We start from the raw sequence: 21,688 nt of genomic DNA, 5'->3' as shown, positions 1-21,688 counted from the left end.
GTCGAAATGCATTTTAAAAGACAAAATTGTACCCGCCTCTACTACCACATCTGGCAGCTTGTTCCAGACACTCACCACTCTGTGAAAAAAAATGCCCTTCTGGACACTTTTCTATCTCTCCCCTCTCACCTTAAATCTGTGCCCTCTACCTTTAGACTCCCCTACCTTTGGGGAAATATATTGACTATCTAGCTGATCTGCGCCCCTCATTATATTATAGATTTCTATAAGACCAACTCTCAGCCTCCTCCCTACAGAGAAAAAAAAGTCTATCCAGCCTCTCCCTATAACTCAAACCATCAAGTCCTGGTGGCATCCTGGTAAATCTTTTCTGCTCGCTTTCTAGTTTAATAATAGCCTTTCTGTAATAAAGTGAACAGAACTGTACACAGTATTCCAAGTGTGGCCTTACCAATGTTTTTCATGACTTCAACAAGACGTCCCAACTCCTGTATTCAATGTTCTGACCGATGAAACCATGCATGCCAAATACCTTCTTCACCACTCTGTCCACCTGTGACTCCACTTTCAAGGAGCTATGAACCTGTACCCCTAGATCTCTTTGTTCTGTAACTCTCCCCAACGCCCTACCATTAACTGAGTAAGTCCTGCCCTGGTTCAATCTACCAAAATGTATCACCTCACGTTTATCTAAATAAAAGTCCATCTGTCATTCGTCAGCCCACTGGCCCAATTGATCAAGATCCCATTGCAATTGGCGATAACTTTCTTCACTGTCCACTACGCCACCAATCTTGGTGTCATCTGCAAACTTACTAACCATGCCTCCTATATTTTCTTCCAAATCATTAATACAAATGGCAAATAACAGCGGACCAGCACTGATCCCTGAGGCACACCACTGGTCACAGGATTCCAGTTTGAAAAACAATCCTCTACAACCATCCCCTGGCTTCTGTCAAGAAGTCAATTTTGTATCCATTAAGATGCCTCACCCTGGATCCCATGAGATTTAATGTTTATGCAACAACCTACCTTGTGGTATCTTGTCAGAGTATTGCACGGTGCCTTTTGTTTCCAAAATGTATCAGTTAAGGGGATTAGCAGGATAAATATGTGGGGTTACTGAGATAGGTTCTGGGTGGGATGGTATCTCAGAGAGTTGGTTCAGACTCAATGAGCCAAATGGCCTCCATCTGCACTGGAGAGATTCTGTTGCAGTTAAGGCTGAGATAGACAAATTTTGGATTCTTAGGGAATCGAGGGAGTGAGGAGTAAACTGGAGTTCAACCCAAGATCTGAAACTCTATAAGAAGTGAGTATGCCCACATCTCAATGCTGCACCCATACTTTGGAACCCATACGTTCAAAGAGATATTCAGCTCATAGAGAGAGTGCAAAGACATGAAACCTGGAAAATGAAAGGCATGAGGGGAATAGCTTATGAGGGATTAAGGATTCTTGAATTGCAATCTGTAGAGAAGGCTGATTTATGGTTTAGTTCAGTATTATCAAATCGATACATGGCCTTATCGCCTAAGCTTCAAAAGATCTTTATTCACAGCGATTGTATTTTGGTGGGTGTCAGTACAAAGTACAGAAATCTGGTTCATGTGATGATATTCACAATTTGTTCTCCCCACATAGAGTTGTTGATATTTCAAAAGTTTTACCTGATTTTGATGCTGAAAATGTAGTGACCTTTAGAAAACTTGTCAGAAATATCGTGTGATTTCTCTCTTTGTATTGTCTGATGCTGTTCTGTGTTTTGTTGTTCTGTTGGTTTAATGCTGTGCCTCTGTGCTTTGCACTGTATAAAGACACATAAATCATAATTGTATTAATCATACAATCCCTACAGTACAGAAAGAGGCCATTTGGCCCACCAAGCCCTATTCCCATAACCCCACATATTTACCCTGCAAATCCTCTGACACTAAGACTCAATTTAGTCTGGCCAATAAATCTAATCTCCACAGACAAGGGGAGAACGTGCAAACTCCACACAGATCGTGACCTGAGGCTGCAATTGAACCCGGGTCTCTGACACTGAAGGAGCAGTGCTAACCACTGTGTCACCCTTGAATGGGGGAACATTATCAATGAGCCACGTGGTCAATGTCTGCTCTTATTTACTGTGTTCTTGTGACTGGAGGAGACGGATCCATGGATACTGAGGGAAATATGGGTGGAAATTGCAGGGGCTTTTGGCAAAACTTCCCTATCCGAGCTCATGATGCCAAAGAACCGGAGAACTGCAAATGGTAAACACTCTTCTTCAGAAAAGGCTGTGAGGAGAAGCCAATAAAAGTCCAATAAATTTAACCTCAGCAATGTGGAATATTCTCCAAACAATAACTGCAGATAACATTAACTCTCGCTTGTGCTAATGTGCATTAATTAAGGAATCCACTCGTAATTCATAAAGGTGAATTATGTTTAATGAATTTGCTCGAGATTTAGGTAACAGAAAAGGTTGATGAGGATAATGTGGTTAATGTGAACATGAACTGTCAAAAAGCATTTTATAAATGAAGGAACACACAGCAAACTTGTGGGAACATTTGGAGCTGAGAGAATAAAAGGGACAGCAGAACATGGATAGGAAGCTGACTGAGTGACAGGAAACACAGCAGTGGGAAATGTTTTTATTTGGAATGGAGCTCGGTTAAAGTGGGATTCCAGGAGGGTTGGTGTTCAGAATCCTGCTCTTCCTGATCCATATTAGAGACATCGGCAATGCTGTACAGAGCACACACTCAAACTGTGGGAATTACACAATACATGGCAGCATTGTGAACTGTGAGGGGGGAGTGCTGAAACTCACAGTTTCTGAGGCGGCTTGTGGATTGGTCAAACAAGACCAATTTAAAGTAGAGAAGTGTGAAATGATTTATTTCAGTGGGAAGAAAAGGGAGAGACAATATGAAAGAAATGATACAATTGTAAAGGCATGCAGGAACAAGGGACCTGTGGTTAAATGTGACACTAATAATTGCTGTTTAGGTGGCAGGTTGAGAGTGTGGTTACTAAGGTATTTGGGATTGTGAGCTTTATACGTAGGGACAGAGCTTACAAGAGCAAACAAGTTATGGGAAACCTGTATAAAACCCTGGTTTGGCCTCAGTTGGAGTATTACACTCTGATCTGGACAGCAGTGTTTAGAAGGTGTGTGAAGGCATTAGAGAGGGTGCAATAAATCTCTGGGCACGGGTCCAGGGATGGGGAAGTTCAGTTTAATCGGTAGATTGGAGAATTTGGATCTTTGGTGAAGAGAAGGTTGAGAGGAGATTTGATCGAGGTGTTCAGGATTGTGGAGGGAATTGGAAGGAGCTGATAGGGAGAAGCTGTCATGTCCCAATCTTCCTCTGTCAGGAAGTGTTCCCCAAACTGAATGAACAGGACATCGTTCCCGGTTACACTTCTCCAGCAATGCTAAATATTCCCAGTATTTGTTTCAATGTGAAACATTTAAGATAATTATACAAACACAATATATTGTTTAGAGTAAAGAAGAAACATTAAAAGTGAAAATTCATGTTGATGTCCCTCTGCGGGGCTTTTAGTCTTTCCAGTGTGGGCCAGTGGTCTGATTAATCCGATGGTGCTTTTCCCAGTCGCCTGTGTAACGTGGCTCGAATCCCAGCCTTCAGTTTTTGAACTGCACAGCGGAGCGTTTAAGGAAGTGTTGGGGCTGAATGGCCTCATCTGTCTGGTGAGCTGATCTGACATCCACCCCAGAGTGGAGTCGCTGCACAGATCGCCTTAAAAATGGGCTCTAAGCTGAGGGAGTGACTGTGAATCTCGTCACCACTTCCATCCTGACTAATTTCCTCCACTTCAAACCGTCCATCAATGTCAGAAGGAGTCAGAACCAGAGTAGGAGACTCCACCAATGATTCAGTCCCATCTTCCACCATTTGAACATCCTGCCTTGCCTCACACCTTCTCTGTTCTCCAGCAGCGGGGATGTTCCAGGGTCTTGGTTACTCGGAATGCCCTGTTCGAGGATTTCCTCGCTCTAAAGCTGATGACTGTTGATGTCTGTCAGCAAGTTGTTGGGAATTGGCTCCTCTTCATCTCCAACCTCAGACCAATCAGGAACTTCCATCTTCCAAGCTTCTAGGGGCTGGTTGAGCTGAAACAACAAGAATTGAGGATTTTGCAGTGTTGTTACATTCCAGCAGATTTCATTAAACACCAACTTTTTCACTTCATTAACAACTGTAGGAATAGCAATGGAATGTATTGGCCCATTTATCCTCACATAGGAGTTGGGACATCATGTTGAAGTCATGTTAAGGCCCCACTAAGAATACTGTGTGCAGTTCTGGTCACCCTATTATAGACAGGATATTATTAAACTAGAAAGAGTTCAGAAAATATTTACTCGGATACTACTGGGACTTGATGGTTTAAGTTATAAGGAGAAACTGAATAGACTGGGAATTTTTTCCCTGGAGTGTAGGAGGCTTAGGGGTAATTTTATAGAGGTCTATAAAAGAACGAGGGCCATAGATGAGATAGATAGTCAATATATATACAGATATATATAGATAGTCAATAGATAGTCAATAGTCCGGAGTTGAGGGGGTTGAGCTATGAGGAGAGGCTGAATAAACTAGGCTTGTACTCGTTCGAGTTTAGAAGAATGAGGTGAGATCTCATTGAGACGTATAAGATGATGAATGGGATGGATAGGATAGAGGTGGAGAGGCTCTTCCCGCTCAGAAAGGACAGTAGGACTAGGGGGCATAGCCTCAAGATAAAGGGGGGGGGGGGTGCGGTTTAGAACGGAGTTGAGGAGGAACTTCTTCACTCAAAGGGTGGTGAATCTCTGGAATTCTCTGCCCATTGAAGTGGTGGAGGCTGCCTCGCTAAATATTTTTAAGACGCGGGTTGATGGGTTTTTGATAAGAGAGGGGATTAAAGGTTATGGGGAGAGGGCGGGAATGTGGATCTGAGACACGACAGATCAGCCATGATCCTATTGAATGGCGGGGCAGGCTCGAAGGGCTAGATGGCCTACTCCTGCTCCTATTTCTTATGTTCTAATGTTCTTATATCTTTTCCCAATTTCAGGGAGTCTTAAAGTGGAGGGTGTAGGTTTAAGGTGAGAGGAGAGAAACACAAAAGGGTCCAGAGGAGGTGAGTGTTTGGAACGAGCTGTCTGAGGTAGCAGTAGAGGCGGTTACAATATTATCTTTTAAAAAGCATTTAGATAGTTACATTGGGTAAGATTGGTATAAGGGGTATTGGGAAAAACTGAGAATATGGAATTGAGATCGAGGATCAGCCATGATCACACTGAATGATGGAACAAGCACGATGGGCTGAGTGGCCTCCTCCTCTTCCGAGTTTCTATGTTTTCAGGTTCTGATGAAAGGTCACAGGCCTGAAACACTAACTCTGTGCAGCATCTGTTTGCAGAGAGAAACAATCTGCTGAGCTTTCTTTTCAGTTTCATTTCTGATTTCCAGTGTCTGAACTGAACCCAGTCAGAGTCAGCACCTTCAGGAGAGAGAGAGAGGAACCAGTGAGTGTGGAACTGAACCCAGCCAGAGTCAGCACCTTCAGGAGAGAGAGAGAGGAACCAGTGAGTGTGGAACTGAACCCAGCCAGAGTCAGCACCTTCAGGAGAGAGAGAGAGGAACCAGTGAGTGTGGAACTGAACCCAGCCAGAGTCAGCACCTTCAGGAGAGAGAAAGAGAGGAACCAGTGAGTGTGGAACTGAACCCAGCCAGAGTCAGCACCTTCAGGAGAGAGAGAGAGGAACCAGTGAGTGTGGAACTGAACCCAGCCAGAGTCAGCACCTTCAGGAGAGAGAGGTAACTAATCTAAACCCTGTGTCTAAAAACAGAGGCAGAGAGGAAAGAGGGAACCAATGAGCAGTGAGCCGAATGTCAGTCGTAGGGCAGTTGCTGGAGTCCATTATCAAGTATTTGGAAAGCAGTGTTCTAATCAGATAAAGTCAGCATGGATTTACAAAAGGGAAATCATGCTTGAGAAAACTACTGGAATTCTTTGAGGATATAACTACTAGAGTTGACCAGGGAGAACCTGTGGATATGTTTTTTGAGACTTTCAGAAGGCTTTCAACAAGATCTCACATAATGTTTTAAAGGTTAAAGTTTGATTATTAGTGTCACAAGTAGGTTTACATTAACACTGCAATGAAGTTATTGTGAAAATCCCCTAGTCGCCACACTCTGCTGCGTGTCCAGGTAGACTGAGGGAGAATTTAGTACGGCCAGTGCACCGAAGCAGCACATCTTTTCAGATTGTGAGAAGAAATCGGAGAGAAAACCCACACAGACACGGGGGAATGTGCAGACTCCACGCAGACAGTGACCCAAGCCGGGAATCGAACCCAGGTCCCTGGTGCTGTGACACAGCAGTGATAACCAGTGTGCTGCCCTTCTACTGTGTAAAGTTAAAGTACATGGGATTGTGTGTAGCATCTTGAGATGGATAGAAAGCTGGTTAGCAGACAGGAAAGAAAGAGATGACATAAATGGGTCTTTTTCCAATTGGAAGGCAGTGATTAGTGGGGTACCACAGGGATCTGTGCTAGGACCCCAACTGTTCATATTATATATTAATGGTTTGGACACGGGAACTAAATGTTTAATCTCCAAATATGGAGATGATACAATATTAGGTGGGAGGGTGAGCTGTGGGGGGGATGCAGAGATCCTTCAGTCTGATTTGGACAGGCTGAGTGTGTGGGATCTGCATGGCAGATGCAGTGTAATGTGGATAAATATGCAGTGATCACTTCATTATCCACTTCAGTAGCAAAAATAGGAAGGCAGATTATTATTTGAATGGGTGTAAATTAAGAGAGCTGGATACTCAGCAAGATCTAGATGTTCTTGTGCATCAGTCAGTAAAATCATGTTGAAGCTGTATAAGACTTTGGTTAGGCTGCATTTGGAGTGTTGTGTATAATTCTGGGTGCCACACTTCCAGAAGGATGTTGATGCATTGGAAAGGGTGCAGAAGAGATTTTCCAGGATGTTGCCTGGTTTGGAGGATATGGACTAGAAAGAAAGATTGAACAAACTTGGATTGTTTTCTTTGGAGCATCGGAGGAGCAGGGGGGACCTGAGAGAGGTTTACAAGATTATGACAGGCTTGGATAGAGCGGATTGTCACAGTCTTTTCCCGAGGGTCAAAGGATCAAATACTCGGGACAAAGGTGAGAGTGAGAGAGGGAAAGTTTAAAAGAGATGTAAGGGGTAAGTTTTTCAGACAGAGAGTGGGGAATGCCTGGAACGTACTGCCGGAGGAAATAGTGGAAGCAGATTCTGTAACAACGTTTAAGAGGCATCTGGATAGATCCATGAATCAGCAGGAACACAGGGATATGGACCACATCGAGGCAAGAAAATATTAGATTGGAGAGGTGTAATAAGTCTGCAGAGGGAGAAGTTCCTTCACCAAAACCCCTTTATTTACACCTCTAACAGCAGTACACAGAGCGCTAACAGTTTATCTCCGGGGGTGTCAGAGGAACGGGCACTCCCGATTAAGTACAAGGCAAAGACTCCCCGATTGGGCCATCAATTGGATCCTTAATCAGGGAGTTCCTGCTCCAATCGCCAACCTCAATGGCCTGATTGAAGTCATTACAAGAGGCATCTGTGTCGGCACAGACTGGGTGGGAAGAGGGTCTGTTCCTGGGCTGTACTGTTCTTTGTTCAGTCCCTGAAAGTAAGTGCAGAGATACAGCAGACAAAAAGATGGCAAATGGTGTGTTGGCCTTGGGAGCGAGAGGATTTCTGTCCAGCAATAGGGATGTTTTACTGCTGTTGCATAGGGCAATGATGAGGCCACACCTGGAGTATTGTGTGTAGTATTGGTGTCCTTATCTGAGGAAGGATGTCCTTGCTGCAGGGGGAGTGCAGTGAAGGTTCACCAGGTTAATTCCTGGGATGGCCAGTGTGTCGTATGAGGAAAGATGAAGTCAGTTAGGATTATGTTCACTGGAGTTTAGAAGATTGAGAGGGGGCTCATAGGAAGTTATAAAATTCTAACAGGACTGGAAAGGGGAGATTCAGGAAGAATGTTACTGATATCCTTTGTGTAAGGATAAGGGATGAATGTTTAGGACTGAGGTGAGGAGAAATTTCTTCACCAGAGAGTGGTGAATCTGTGGAAATCGCGAATGCAGAAAGAAGTTGAGGCCAAAATGTGTGATGTCATTGATTAGGGGAGGCAGTGGTGTCATGGGCTCGTAACCCAGAGACTCTGGAAATGCTCTAGGAACCTGGGTTCAAAACCCAACAGGGCAGATGATGAAATGTGAATTCAATATGAATCTGCAATGAAAAATCTATTTGTTGCTTGTGATAAAACCCTATCTGGTTTACTGATGCCCTTTAGGGAAGGAAATCTGCTGGGCAGGAGTGTGTTTGAATTGTCAAGTCTAGAGATAACAAAAGTGTGGATGAGGGTTTCAGGTACGGGTGAGTTGAGGTATTACAAACAATGTGTGATGTTACACAGCTGGAAATCGGTGATCTTGGTGAAGGAACAGATATGTGGTCAGAAACTCATTTCCGAGTCTGATGAGGTGCCAAGAATGAGGGTTTGTTTCAACCTTGGACAGTAACCAGTGGGAGAGATGGAGTCAGTGACTGGGAACAGAATTTGTGGTGGGAACATTGGTCTTCTAAATATTTAATTGGGGGAATTCTCTGCTTAACCAGTCTTAGAAGTTGGAGAAGGAGTTTAATAATTTAATAACAGGGGATTGGTTGTGAGAGGTGGGGTTGAGCTGGGTGTTATCAGCATACATGTGAAAACTAACACTGTGCTTTCAGATAATGTCACTGAGGGGTAAGGTGTAGATGAAAAATAGGAGGGAGCGAAAGATAGATCCCAGGGCGATTTGGGTGGGAACAGATCAGGAGTGGGAAGAGAAACCATTGCAGGTGATATTCTGTATATGATCAGAAAGATAAGAATGGAACCAGGTGAGTGCAGTCTTACCCAGCTGAATGTCCACGCCTTTGACATGGTTGACTGCACCATCCTGCTCCAATACCTTCCCACTGTCAGGTCAGTGTGCACAGCAGATGAAGATGTTAATGTACCTGACATCCGGGGAAAACTGATGATGAATAAAGGGCTGGGCCTCAGTAAATGAGTGTAGAGAAGGCTGGAATTCTCAATCATCTTCATCTGGAGCAGCAGCTCCTCCATCTCAATGTGTGTGGTGAGATCAGGCCATTCTGCTCAGTCAGGAACACCCAGACTGACTGTAAGAGAGAGAGAGGCTGTAATTAGAACCAAACAATAAGGGAGATCCACTTAGAGTAACCAAGGCCCACCCCCAAAAGACAGGAAGATCACAGCATCTAACCACGGCCTCTGCAAAGTGAGGTGCTGTAAAACCCAGTGTAACACTGAGCCCCACCCAAAGCACAGGAAGATCCCAGTTTCTGGGCTGATTTGGTCTGATTCCACCAGGTTTGCAGCAGGAAGACTGGGGAACTGCAGCAATACATGTTTACACAGGAAGCTGCCATTGGAAAGACTAAGCTGCGGATTTATAGAATCCACAGGGCAGAAGGCGATCATTCGGCCCATCGAGTCTGCACCAACCACAATCCCACCCAAGTCCTATCTCCATAATCCCATGCATTTACCCTGGCTGGTGCCCCTGGAAACGACAAGGGGCAATTTAGCCCGGCCAATCCACCCAACCCGCACATCTTTGGGCTGTGGGAGGATCCCGGAGGAAACCCACGGGGAGACCGTGCAAACTCCCCACAGTCAGTGACCCAAACCGGGAATCGAACCCGGCTCCCTGGCGCTGTGAGGCAGCGGTGAGAACCACTGTGCCACCGGGCCGCCCCATTTCCAGCCGGGCGGGACGGGATTCCCGCTCCCAAAACCCTTCCCCCATCCGGAGCCCCGCCGCGGGCTCAGGATCCGGGCCCGGGGACTGAAGCCACTGGCGGGACATTCGCTGCCGCTCCGCGCGGTGTCTGATTGGCCCAGGGGAAATCCCCGCCCACGGCCTGTGACCGGCAGCTGGGAAACCAATCGGGAATCGCCGCATCACCGTTATCCAATGGCCGCTCTGCTCAGCTTGAGTGACAGCTACTTGATCCAATCCAAAAGCTTCTTAGTCTGAAGGGCGAGACCATTGAAAATGATGCTCCAATTGTAACCAATCGCAGACCGCGTTGCTACACACGCCCTCTATGTGATTGACATATTCTTTAGCCACTCGGAATTCAGTGACCATTCGGAATGCGCCGCGACTGCGCCACACGCGCAGCGTCACTCCCAGCCCAGCGTCATTGCGTCATTCAATTCGATCCCGAGCTGAAACCAATGAGAAATCAAAGCGCTGGAGACTGAAAGAATCCTTAAAGTGGAACCGCAGAGATAATTATAGTTGTACAATTATTATTCATTGATGGCAGTTAAAGCGGACAAAGGACTGCCGAAAGTCACAGAATGTAAATTTGAAACCCGTGGGATAGGAATTAGGAATTAAATTAAGCGGACAGGCGACAAAAATGAATGAGGGGAAAGTAAGCTGGAATCAGGGGAGTTCAGAGAGGGAATTCCAGAGCTCAGACCCAGAGAGCTGAAAGAACTGTAATCGCTGCTGGAGTGAACCAAATCAGAGATGCTCACGAAGGCAGAATCAGTGGAGTTCAGATATCTCAAGGAATTGTTTGGCTGGAGATGACGAAAGGCAGGAAGAGCTGAGGACATGGAGGGATTTGGAAACACGGATAAGAATATAAAATTGAGGCATTGCTTAACCACGAGTCAGTGTTTGTCACTGAGCACAGGGTTGATGCATTAAGGGTATTTGGAGTAAACTCTGATTTAATGACGAGAAATCAATTAGCAGCTTCCTGGACCCAGCAGCACAATAACTCGGATCAGAAGTGAACTACATGGCCCCTCAAGCCTGCTGCTCCATTCAATGGGATCATGCTTTCGATTCCCAAACCACAGAATCGTTACAATGCAGTAACAGTCCATTCGGCCCATCAGGTTTGCACTGCATTATTGAAGCTGCACGTTATCTAATCCCACTCTCCCGCCTCATCACCCCATAGACCCGGGTTTGGTCCTGGCCTTTGCTGACTGTGCAGATTTTGCACATTCTCTCCCAGAGGTTCCTCGAGTTGCTCTGGTTTGTTTCCATGGTTCAAAGATGTGAAGGTTAGATGGATTGGCCATGTTAAATGTTCCTTCAGTTTCCAAAGATGTGTACAATAGGCACTGAATCGGTTCAATATCGGTTCAATTCACTGAATCGTTGGCGACTAGAATAACAATGCAGATTATCAATTTGAATTATTCAAAATCATAGAATGGAGCATCCATTGTGAATGAAAGGAAACTTTAAACTGTGCAGCTGTGCTGTGCTTCAGGAGCTGGTTTTACACAAATCTCCATTCTTCAAAAATGTTGCCTCACCTGCTGAGCATTTCCAGCATTTTCTGTTTGTGTTTCAGGTTTGCAGCTTCCAGCTTTGTGTTGTGTTCTGTGCAAATGTTTTACAGGGAACAGGTTCTGATCAGCCCTGTGAGAGATGGAGTAGAATGTGTCTCCCGGCTTATCAAGCCTTTGAGATTTGACTCCAAGCGATACAGGAGAATGAGGAAGAGAGAGAGGGAGGATCAGTCTGTGATGGACACATTTCCTGGATAAAGGTGTGTATTTCTACAGCTCTCTCAACAGAAATAAGATGTTCCAACACGAGTTGCAATCAATGTAGTTCTTCTTAACAGTTCTTGACGTTTAAACTATGAGATTGTTGAATTTACCAATAGTTTCTACATTGTCAAAAATCCATATATGGACAAGTAAAGTAAAAATCCCATGCATGTGGCTCTGTGGTGCAATGGAAAGCGCGTTGGACTTCTAAATAATGGCAAATTAGCCATTCAAAGATTGTGGGTTCGAGTCCCACCAGAGTCGGATTTTTGATCAGATTCGTCGCAAACAGTTTGCTGCTTCGTTGATGTGATTCAGCTTCGGCACCGACATTTCCTGCTCTGCCATCTCTCCATGCTGTTTCTGTTAACCCGGCTCCCAGGGAAACCACTGACTCGAGAATAAATCACAAACACCGGGGGCTTTCTTAAAGTTTGATACAACATTCACTGTTTGGGTTAGAAACAGTAACATCTTTCTCAATTCGATATTTCACTTCTTTTGGAAGATAAAAAAGGACAAAGAACATGCAACAACAATTTATAAATCAATAAATAAATATCAGTGCCCTGCAATGTAGGGGTGTTATTCTGATGTGTCTGCTGCGCTTGTCCTTCCAGGCTGTCGTAGTCATGGGTTTGGAAGGTGCTGGAAAAGGAGCCTTGCTGAGTTGCTGCATCGTGTAGATGGTGCACACTGCTGTCATTGTGTGTCGGGAGGGGAGGGAGTGAATTTTTAATGTTTGGGACGCGAATGAAGTGGGATGCTTTGTCCTGGATGGTGCTACCCTTCTATCGCTCTGTGTGTGTCCTGATCATCTCTTACTACTTTTCTGTGTGTTTTTCTCTGCCTGTTACATTCGGGTTGATGTTAAGTGTTACTGTCCAGCCAGGGTGCGCTTCCCAACTCGTGGGTTTGGTTTGAAATAAAAATACAATGAATAGTTTCTTCTCTCCCGCGCAGCAGGGATAGACAGGAAGTGGTAACGTTCGGGGCAGAGTGGCGCAGCAGAAGCTGGACCCATAACCCAGAGGTCGATGGATCAAAACCATCATCGGTTACGATGTTCTCTTAGAAATCCTATAGTACAGAAAGAGGCCATTCGGTCCATCGAGTCTGCACCGACCACAATCCCACCCAGGCCCTACCCCCATATCCCTACATATTTTACCCACTAATCCCTCTAACCTACTCATCTCAGGACAATTTTTAGCACAGCCAATCAACCGAACCCGCACATCTTTGGACTGTGGGAGGAAACTCACGCAGACACGAGGAGAATGTGCAAACTCCACACTGACAGTGACCCAAGCCGGGAATCGAGCCCAGGTCCCTGGAGCTGTGAAGCAACAGTCATAACCACTGCGCTACCCGGAAACCAACAGTTACAATTTTAGTGGTTCCCCCACTAAACAAATTGCAACTCCTAAACACTGCATATTAGATTCGCTACGAGCAGGGAGGTTATTGCAGAAGGTCAGGGGACATGGAGTTGGGGGTAGGGTGTTAGCGTGGATAGAGGATTGGTTGTCAAATAGGAGGCAGAGAGTGGGGGTCAATGGGTGCTATTCGGATTGGCGGTTGGTGACTAGTGGGGTGCCCCAGGGGTCGGTGCTGGGGCCTCAGCTATTTACCATTTATATAGATGATCTGGAGGAGGGAACCGAGTGTAGGGTGTCGAAATTTGCTGATGACACCAAGATTGGGGGAAAGGCAAATTGTGCGGAGGGTGTGGAGAGTCTGCAGAAGGATCTAGATAGGCTGGGCGAATGGGCCAGGAAATGGCAAATGGAATTTAATGTTGGCAAGTGTGAGGTGGTCCACTTTGGTAGGAAGAATGGTAGGAAGGACTATTACTTACGGGGCGAAAAACTGCAGCAGGCGACGGTGCAGAGGGACCTCGGGGTCCTTGTGCATGAGTCGCAAAAACCCAGCTTGCAGGTGCAGCAGGTGGTCAGGAAGGCGAATGGGATGCTGGCCTTCATAGCGAGGGGGATTGAATATAAAAGTAGGGAGGTCTTGCTGCAGCTGTATAGGGCATTGGTGAGGCCGCAGCTGGAGTACTGTGTGCAGTTTTGGGCGCCGCACCTGCGCAAGGATATTTTGGCCCTGGAGGGAGTGCAGAGGAGGTTTACGAGGCTGATACCGGAGTTGAGGGGATTGAGCTATGAGGAGAGGCTGAATAAACTAGGCTTGTACTCGTTAGAGTTTAGAAGAATGAGAGGAGATCTCATTGAGACGTATAAGATGATGAATGGGATGGATAGGATAGAGGTGGAGAGGCTCTTCCCGCTCAAAAAAGACAGTAGGACTAGGGGGCACAGCCTCAAGATAAAGGGGAGGCGGTTTAGAACGGAGTTGAGGAGGAACTTCTTCACTCAAAGGGTGGTGAATCTCTGGAATTCTCTGCCCGTTGAAGTGGTGGAGGCTGCCTCGCTAAATATTTTTAAGAAGCGGGTTGATGGGTTCTTGATAAGAGAGGGGATTAAGGGTTATGGGGAGAGGGCGGGAAAGTGGAACTGAGCCACAACAGATCAGCCATGATCTTATTGAATGGCGGGGCAGGCTCGAAGGGCTAGATGGCCTACTCCCGCTCCTATTTCTTATGTTCTTATGAACCTGCGCGGGGAAACCCCATTGGATTTCAAGTCCAACGCCTTAACCACTCGGCCATCGCAGCTGCTTGGGGAGCGCTCACTAACATCAAATAGTAACATTCGGCTGCTGCCCAAAGTCAAGTCTGAGTTTTCTCGACAGTAAATTTGTTTCTTCATCTTGATTTTCATTAACGGGGAACACAGCACATTTATCCCAGGTTCACAGTAAGTAATCTCACTAAAACAGGTTAAAGCCCAGCACGTTTATTTGGCAGCATGAACTTTCGGAGAGTTCCCCTTTTATCAAATAAGTATTTAGCTCAGTTGGCTGGGCAGTTTATTCAGCCAGAAGCTCGGGAATAATTCCTGTATCGTCTGAGATTGTTTTTAGCCTTGCTCCTCTCCTGAGGTATGAATTATCCTGTTAAATCACCACCAGTCAGCTCTCTCTCCTTTAATGACCCACAGAAACATCTGAGAGTGTGGGCCTTGCTTTAACTTTGCAAGAAATGAAAACCTCACAATTCTGACACATTGTTTCAGATATAAAACTGTGCAAAAATAATCTGAGCATGCGAAGCGGAAGCATCCCTAAAATATCATTTCTACCATCGTTTTGAAATTTGTCATTTCGGGGACAATTAACTTTACCCAGATACAAAATCCGACCCAGAAAAGTTTCATGAGCCTGACGTGATTTGAACACGCAACCTTCTGATCTGGAGTCAGACGCGCTACCGTTGCGCCACAAGCTCCCACTGCTTCCTGCTTTTTACATCCGGGTTATGTTCGGCCAATTCAAAACCAGACAGGGCCCAGGGAATGGAACTGTCTCCCTCTTTACTTTCTGTGGTTAGACATGGAATGGAAGAGTAACAGCGAACCGAGATTAAGGAGTAAACAGCAACACAACATTATCCTGCGGGAGAAACATGTTGTTTGTTACGGGTGTTAAAACACAAGAGCTGGTTTGGTGAGAAGTCAAAAGAGAAAACGCTGGAAAATCTCAGCGGGTCTGGCAGCATCCGCAAGGGGAGAAAAGAGCTGACGTTTCGAGTCCAGATGACCCTTTGTCAAAGTTTGGTGCCAAATTATTCCATGACGAGGTGGCCGAGTGGTTAAGGCGATGGACTGCTAATCCATTGTTCTCTGCACGCGTGGGTTCGAATCCCATCCTCGTCGGTGATGCATTCACTCTACCCCCCCCCCCCCCCCCCCCCCCCGCAACTGATGGCTTGCTTAAGTGTTTTAAGGTTCGCAGAACCGAGATGAAGTTTGGACACACAGGCTTGAGTGGTGAATGTTCCAGAACAATTCCACATTCCCAGAATTCTCATCCTCGGAGAAACTCGAATCAAGTCAGGTTACCAGCTTTGGACAGGAGTTCACCACCCTGCAAAAATGTGGTGTCGGAATCTCCAAAGCAGACGCCAGTGGCAAAATTTTATCTTTCCAGAATCGGCAGGTCAGCCATGAAAATTAGTGCTGTATTAGCGGGATTGGCCATGCTAAATAGCCCCTTAGTGTCAGGGGGATTAGCATGGTAAACATGTGGGGTCACGGGGATACAGCCTGGATGGGATTGTTCTCGGTGCAGGCTTGATGGGCCGAATGCCGTCCTTTTACACTGAGGGCCCTCTCTGAAGTTCCAGGCGGCAGTTTTATTTCTCTGAGAAGATTGACACACCAGTTCCTAATTTCTTCACATCTTATCCCAAAAGCGGACTCAGATGAGATTCGGACCCACAACCTTTGACCATCTCACAAGACAATGACTTGCTGTCTAACATGTCAGTACCAACTGCCACAAAAGGTCCACAGCAGACACCATTTCCCTGGCCCTGCACTGAATCCTGGAACACCTAGATAACAAGGACACCTAAGTCAGACTCCTATTTATTGACTACAGCTCAGCCTTCAACACTACTATTCCCACAAAACTCCTCTCCAAACTCTGTGGCCTGGGCCTCGGCACCTCCCTCTGTGGCTGGATCCTGAACATCTGAATTCACAGACTTACCTTGAATGGATTATCTCGCATTAAGTTGATCTTTCTCTACGCCCTAGTTATGTCTGTTACACCATACTCTTAACAGTTCTTGATGTTTAAACTATGAGATTGTTCAACTTACGAATAGTTTCTACATTGTCAAAAATCCATAGATGGACAAGGAAAGTAAACTCCCAGCACGTGTCTCTGTGGCGCAATGGAAAGCGCGTTGGACTTCTAAATAATTAAATTAACCATTCAAAGGTTGTGGGTTCGAATCCCACCAGAGTCAGATTTTGGATCAGATTCGGAGTAAACAGTTTGCTGCCTCATTGATGTGATTCATCTTCGTCACTGACATTTCCTGCTCTGCCATCTCTCCATGCTGTTTCTGTTAACCCGGCTCCCAGGGAAACCACTGACTCGAGAAGAAATCACAAACCCCGGTTTGATACAACATTGAGTGTTTGGGTTAGAAATAGTAACATCATTTTCAATTCGAGATTTCACTGCTTTTGGAAGACAAAAAAAAGGTTAAAGAACACACACACAACAACAGCAATTTATAAATCAATAAATAAATATCAGTGCCCTGCAATGTAGGGGTGTTATTCTGATGTGTCTGCTGCGCTTGTCCTTCCAGGCTGTCGTAGTCATGGGTTTGGAAGGTGCTGGAAAAGTAGCCTTGCTGAGTTGCTGCATCGTGTAGATGGTGCACACTGCTGTCATTGTGTGGAGGAAGTGATTTTTTATGTGTGGGAAGCGAATGAAGTGGGATGCTTTGTCCTGGATGGTGCTAACCTTCTGCAGTTCTGTTCAATCTATATTGATCCAGGCAAATTAACGCAGGAAACCAAGTGATCTGGTTTACTCCCACAGTCCAAAGATGAGCAAGTTGGGTGGATTGGCCGTGCTGGATTGCCCCTTGGTTCCCCAACGTGTTTGTATAGGGAGATTACCGGGGTGGATGTGTGGCGCCGCGGGGATAGGTCCAGTGTTCGATTCTCTGTTGGAGAGTCGGTACAAACTCGATGGGCGGAATGGTTTCCTTCAGCACTGTTGGGATTGTGTGACTCTAAGGCCATTCGACTGTGTTAGAAATTCCCTGAAGGGAAAAAAATGGAAAGCTGTATTTATGAATTTACTGCATTAGATTTTTTTTCTGCAAATGGTGAAAATACCCGGATCGTGTAAATAGTAGAGATATTTGTGGGGAGTCTCGAAATATATTTTATCTCTGGAGATCATCCACTGTAAAGGGAAAGCCAATACTGATTAGCAAGGATGGGATATTGTGACTTGTACAATTGCACTGATCACTTGAAAGGCCTCAAAGTTCTCGCTGGGATTTGAAACAGGGATCCCCTGTTTACTGGGTTTGTGCATTGCTCTGTTTGCTCAAGTCAACACAGACCCAATTCCCGCTCTACCTGTTCCTTACCCGAAGGTGCTGAGATTGAGAGATCTGAGCAATGTGAACTCTGCAATTGAAGGGTTACATCCTGGCGATAGGGATATCTCTCCACAGCTGCTTTCGGAGCTGCTGAATATTTCCAGCATTTCCTCTTTCTGATTTTGTGCTTTCATTACAGGAGTTCATTTACCGACAACCCAAAACTTGTCTCTCGGACGCAGCACCAGACAGAGCTTTTCTGTGATCTTCACACAGACAAGTTCACTTTTCACTTCCCGGCTTTAAAACCGTCTGTTTTCACACTGAGCACCCTGCGGCATCGCCTTCAAACCTTACCCCACCCTCCACCCCCACACCAGAGTCTCAGTGGTACAAGTGTATCTGAGGAATTCACAAAGACAAGGGATCACAGTGTTTATGAGGGAACATAAAGGACTAATTCATGATCAGTCAAACAGATTGATCATGTGAGAGTCTCTCTCTCTCTCTCTCTCACACACACACACACCACCACCACCACCACCACCAAGGCAGATGGCGAAATTTGACATCAATAAAGACATTTGGAATTAAAAGTCCAATTCCCTCGCCCGTTAACTGAAATCCACTATTTCTTCCAAACAGCTTTCTCAGAATTACTTTCCTGGTAACTTTATTCATTTAATTCTCACTTACCTCATTTTTTTTCGGTCAGAACTGTTCCACAATGTATGTTTGATCTGGATAAATTGTTAATGTTCCAAACGAGGACAAAATGCTTTGCATCAATCGGCTAATTGAAATTCTGTGGCAGGAATTCTAATCTCCTCAGGAAGAGGTTTAATGCTGAGCTGAATGAACTGTTTTTGTTTACAGGGATGAAAGGTGATGTCACTGGGCTGGTAATCCAGAGGCCCGCGCTAATCTTTGGGAACACGGAGTAAATCCCACCACGGCAGCTGGTGAAATTCAAATTTACTGATTTAACACAAAGGCACATGGATAGAAAACAGAAACAGGAGGAGGCCATTCGGCCCAAACAATGCTGGAATTGAAAGCAAGCCTCAGAAATGGCGGCCTTGAAATTTCCGTCGATTTTTTCCCACAGAAAACATCTTCACAGAACAACAGAGAACATTTCACACAAAAGAAGTAAAAACTTCTGCTCAAGACGGATGATATTTACAAACCGGCAGCACATTTACACAACAGGGAAGAATTTGTCAGAACCACAGTGAAGATCTGTCAACGGGAGAGTCACAGTTCCAAACAGAGAGAACAGTTACACAGCAGGGAGCACGGTTACACAACACAACATACATTTCAAAACAGGGCCTATCTTTGTGGAACAGAAAATCCTTTTTCATACTTAATCAGTTTCTCCATCTCAGTGTCTTGCTGGTTTGCTCGAATATTTTCTGTCTGTCATTGTGAGTGTCTCCTAATAGTTTTTTACTGCTTTTCTGTGTGTTTTTTCTCTGTCTGTTACATTCGGGATGATGTTAAGTGTTATTATCCAGCCAGGGTGAGCTTCCCAGAGAGACAGTGAATAGATTCCTGGCTCGCGGGCAGCAGTAATAAGCAGGGAGGTGTGAACTTTGGGAGCAGAGTGGCGCAGCGGAAGCGTGCTGGGCCCATAACCCAGAGGTCGATGGATCGAAACCATCCTCTGCTATCACTTTCTCACTCCATCAAATAGAAACAGTGACGGTCTTAGTTTTCATTAATGAGTAGCTCAGAGCATTTGTCTCCATTAGCTGGACAGTTTATTCAGCCAACAGCGCGGGATCAATTCCCGGCTCAGTTGAGATTGATCATGAAGGCTCCGCCTTCTCAGTCTTGCTCCTCTCCTGAGGTGTGAATCATCTGGTTAAATCACAGCCAGTCAGCTCTCCCCATTGATGGCTCCCAGAAACAACTGGGACTGTGAACCTTGCTCGAACTTTACCGACAATGGACAAATCATATTCCTCACACATTGTTCAAATAGAGAAGTTTATTAAAAATAACTAAGCATGAGAATCGGATCATCCCTAAAATGTCATTTCTATCCCAGATTTGGAATTTGTCGATTCAGGAACAGTCGCAAACAACCAAAATCCAAAGAGCGACACAGAAAAGCTCCGTGATTGGGACACACAGCCCTCTACTGGGAGGTCAGACTCTCTCCTGTTGCTCCACAAACTCACAGCACTTGCTCTGTTTTACATCAGGGTCATGTTCGGTGAATTCAAAACCAACCCGGGAGCAGAGAGGTGAACTGTCTCTCTCTTTACTTTCTCTGGATTTACATCAAATGGAAAAGTAACAACGAATCAAGAGAAAGCAGAAAGGCAGCGTTATCCTGCGGGAGAAATGTGTTCTTTGTTACGGATGTTAAAACACAAGAGGTGGTTTGGGGAGCAGCGGCTGCATGACGAGGTGGCCGAGTGGTTAAGGCGATGGACTGCTAATCCATTGTGCTCTGCACGCGTGGGTTCGAATCCCATCCTCGTCGGTGGTGTATTTGTTCTGTCTCCTTGTGGCCGGTGAACTGATGATTCGCTCAGTGTTTTGATGTTCACGGAACCAAGATGAAGTTTGGACACACAGGATTGAGGGGTGAATGTTCCAGAACAATTCCACATTCTCATATTTCTAATCCCATGAGAAACTGGAGCTGACGATCGATTCAAATCAGGACCCCAGTTTTGGACAGGAGTTTGCCACCAGGTAAACATGTGGTTTCAGAAGATCCAAAGCAGACTCCAGCTTCATTTGCGGCCCGAATGGCAGATTTTGTCTTTCCAGAATCGGCAGCTCAGCCATGAAAATTAGCGCCGTATTAGCGGGATTGGTCATGCTAAATAGTCCCTCAGTGTCAGGGGGATTAGCACGGTAAATATGTGGGGTTATGAGGATACAGGCTGGGTGGGATTGTTGTCGGTGCAGGACCGACGGAAGTTCCGTAATTAAAACCAATGCAAATAACGATTACTTATTCAGAGCGGGCGATGGTGGTATTGTGGTGAGTTTACCTGCCTTCTAAACTGTTGACTCGGGTTCGATTCCCGGCTATTGCATTGATAATTTATTTAGAACCTGATCGCGGCCTCTCGGACTTTAAACGGAGTGAAGAAAAAACAGAGGCAGGCGCGCTGGAGTTGTTTCAGAGTAACTGAGTCAGGCACATGAGTGGGTTGGAGATGGGAGGATATAGGAAATTGTTTTAAATAAGGTTCATTAGCATTGGGACGACCCTGGTAATGGAAAAGGATCTGGGAAGATAATAATGTTTTTTCTCTTTTCATTCACAGGTTTAAGTCGGTCCACCTTGTGTCCAACGAGGGGCATACACGCGATGGGTCGTACTGGGGCTGCTCTTGGTTGTTCGAGATTGGCCTAGTGCTTCATGTCGTTAGTGTGTGCCTAAACTGGACCAGATACTGGGCAAGATGACAGCTCAGTGACTATCGCTGATTGCTGTGCAGACACATGGATTTGGGCCGGTGTCTGTGGGAGTTTGCACATTCTCCCCGTGCTTGCGTGGGTTTTCTCCGGGTGCTCCGGTTTCCTCCCACACCCCAAAGATGTGCTGTTAGGCTGATTGGAGGTAATAAATTGTCCCTAAGTTAGTTTCCCTCAATGTGGATGGCCATAAAAACAATAGATAAGGATCATGGGTGGAGGGGTAACTGATAGTATTAAAATGGCGGCGCGGGCTCGTTGGGCCGAAGGGCCTGTTTCCGGGGCTGTTTTTGTTCTTTGTTCTTAAAATGAGGGCTGCTTAAGCGTTGTGAGCGATGGTGGTATAGTGGTGAGTATAGCTGCCTTCCAAGCAGTTGACCGCGGCTCGATTCCCGGCCATCGCATTGATAAATTTATTTACAACTTTATCCACTTCCTCCTGTGTTTTCAACCGAGTGGACAAAACCAGGGCGAGCGCAACAGTTTACGATAATGAAACGCAATGGAGACTTGTCTTTTTCATTTTATTCGGAACTAATTTGTTTGTAATGAAAAATTACTGAGATACAAAAACAAGTCTCTGACCTGGCAAGTGAGTTCCCC

At 45.6% G+C, this 21,688-nt stretch overlaps 6 non-coding genes across 6 annotated transcripts; 5 read left to right on the top strand and 1 right to left on the bottom strand.

Moving 5' to 3' along the window:
• Nucleotides 1-11,831: 11,831 nt before the first annotated feature.
• trnar-ucu (transfer RNA arginine (anticodon UCU)) lies at nt 11,832-11,922 on the top strand. Its single transcript is given in 2 exon segments — nt 11,832-11,868; nt 11,887-11,922. It is a non-coding gene; the product is annotated as a tRNA-Arg (tRNA).
• Nucleotides 11,923-14,938: 3,016 nt separating this feature from the next.
• Nucleotides 14,939-15,010, bottom strand: trnaw-cca (transfer RNA tryptophan (anticodon CCA)). The gene has a single exon. It is a non-coding gene; the product is annotated as a tRNA-Trp (tRNA).
• Nucleotides 15,011-15,355: 345 nt separating this feature from the next.
• Nucleotides 15,356-15,437, top strand: trnas-gcu (transfer RNA serine (anticodon GCU)). The gene has a single exon. It is a non-coding gene; the product is annotated as a tRNA-Ser (tRNA).
• A 1,011-nt stretch (nt 15,438-16,448) lies between these two features.
• On the top strand, nt 16,449-16,537 carry trnar-ucu (transfer RNA arginine (anticodon UCU)). Its single transcript is given in 2 exon segments — nt 16,449-16,485; nt 16,502-16,537. It is a non-coding gene; the product is annotated as a tRNA-Arg (tRNA).
• A 2,704-nt stretch (nt 16,538-19,241) lies between these two features.
• On the top strand, nt 19,242-19,313 carry trnam-cau (transfer RNA methionine (anticodon CAU)). Its single transcript has one exon. It is a non-coding gene; the product is annotated as a tRNA-Met (tRNA).
• Nucleotides 19,314-20,053: 740 nt separating this feature from the next.
• trnas-gcu (transfer RNA serine (anticodon GCU)) lies at nt 20,054-20,135 on the top strand. Its single transcript has one exon. It is a non-coding gene; the product is annotated as a tRNA-Ser (tRNA).
• The last annotated feature ends 1,553 nt before the right edge of the window (nt 20,136-21,688 follow it).

This window comes from Carcharhinus amblyrhynchos, unplaced genomic scaffold (assembly GCF_965287045.1).
Source record: "Carcharhinus amblyrhynchos unplaced genomic scaffold, sCarAmb.v2.hapA scaffold_42, whole genome shotgun sequence".
Taxonomy (NCBI): Eukaryota; Metazoa; Chordata; class Chondrichthyes; order Carcharhiniformes; family Carcharhinidae; genus Carcharhinus; species Carcharhinus amblyrhynchos.
Note: the sequence above shows the minus strand (reverse complement) of the source record. Positions and strands in the feature narration are given on the sequence as shown.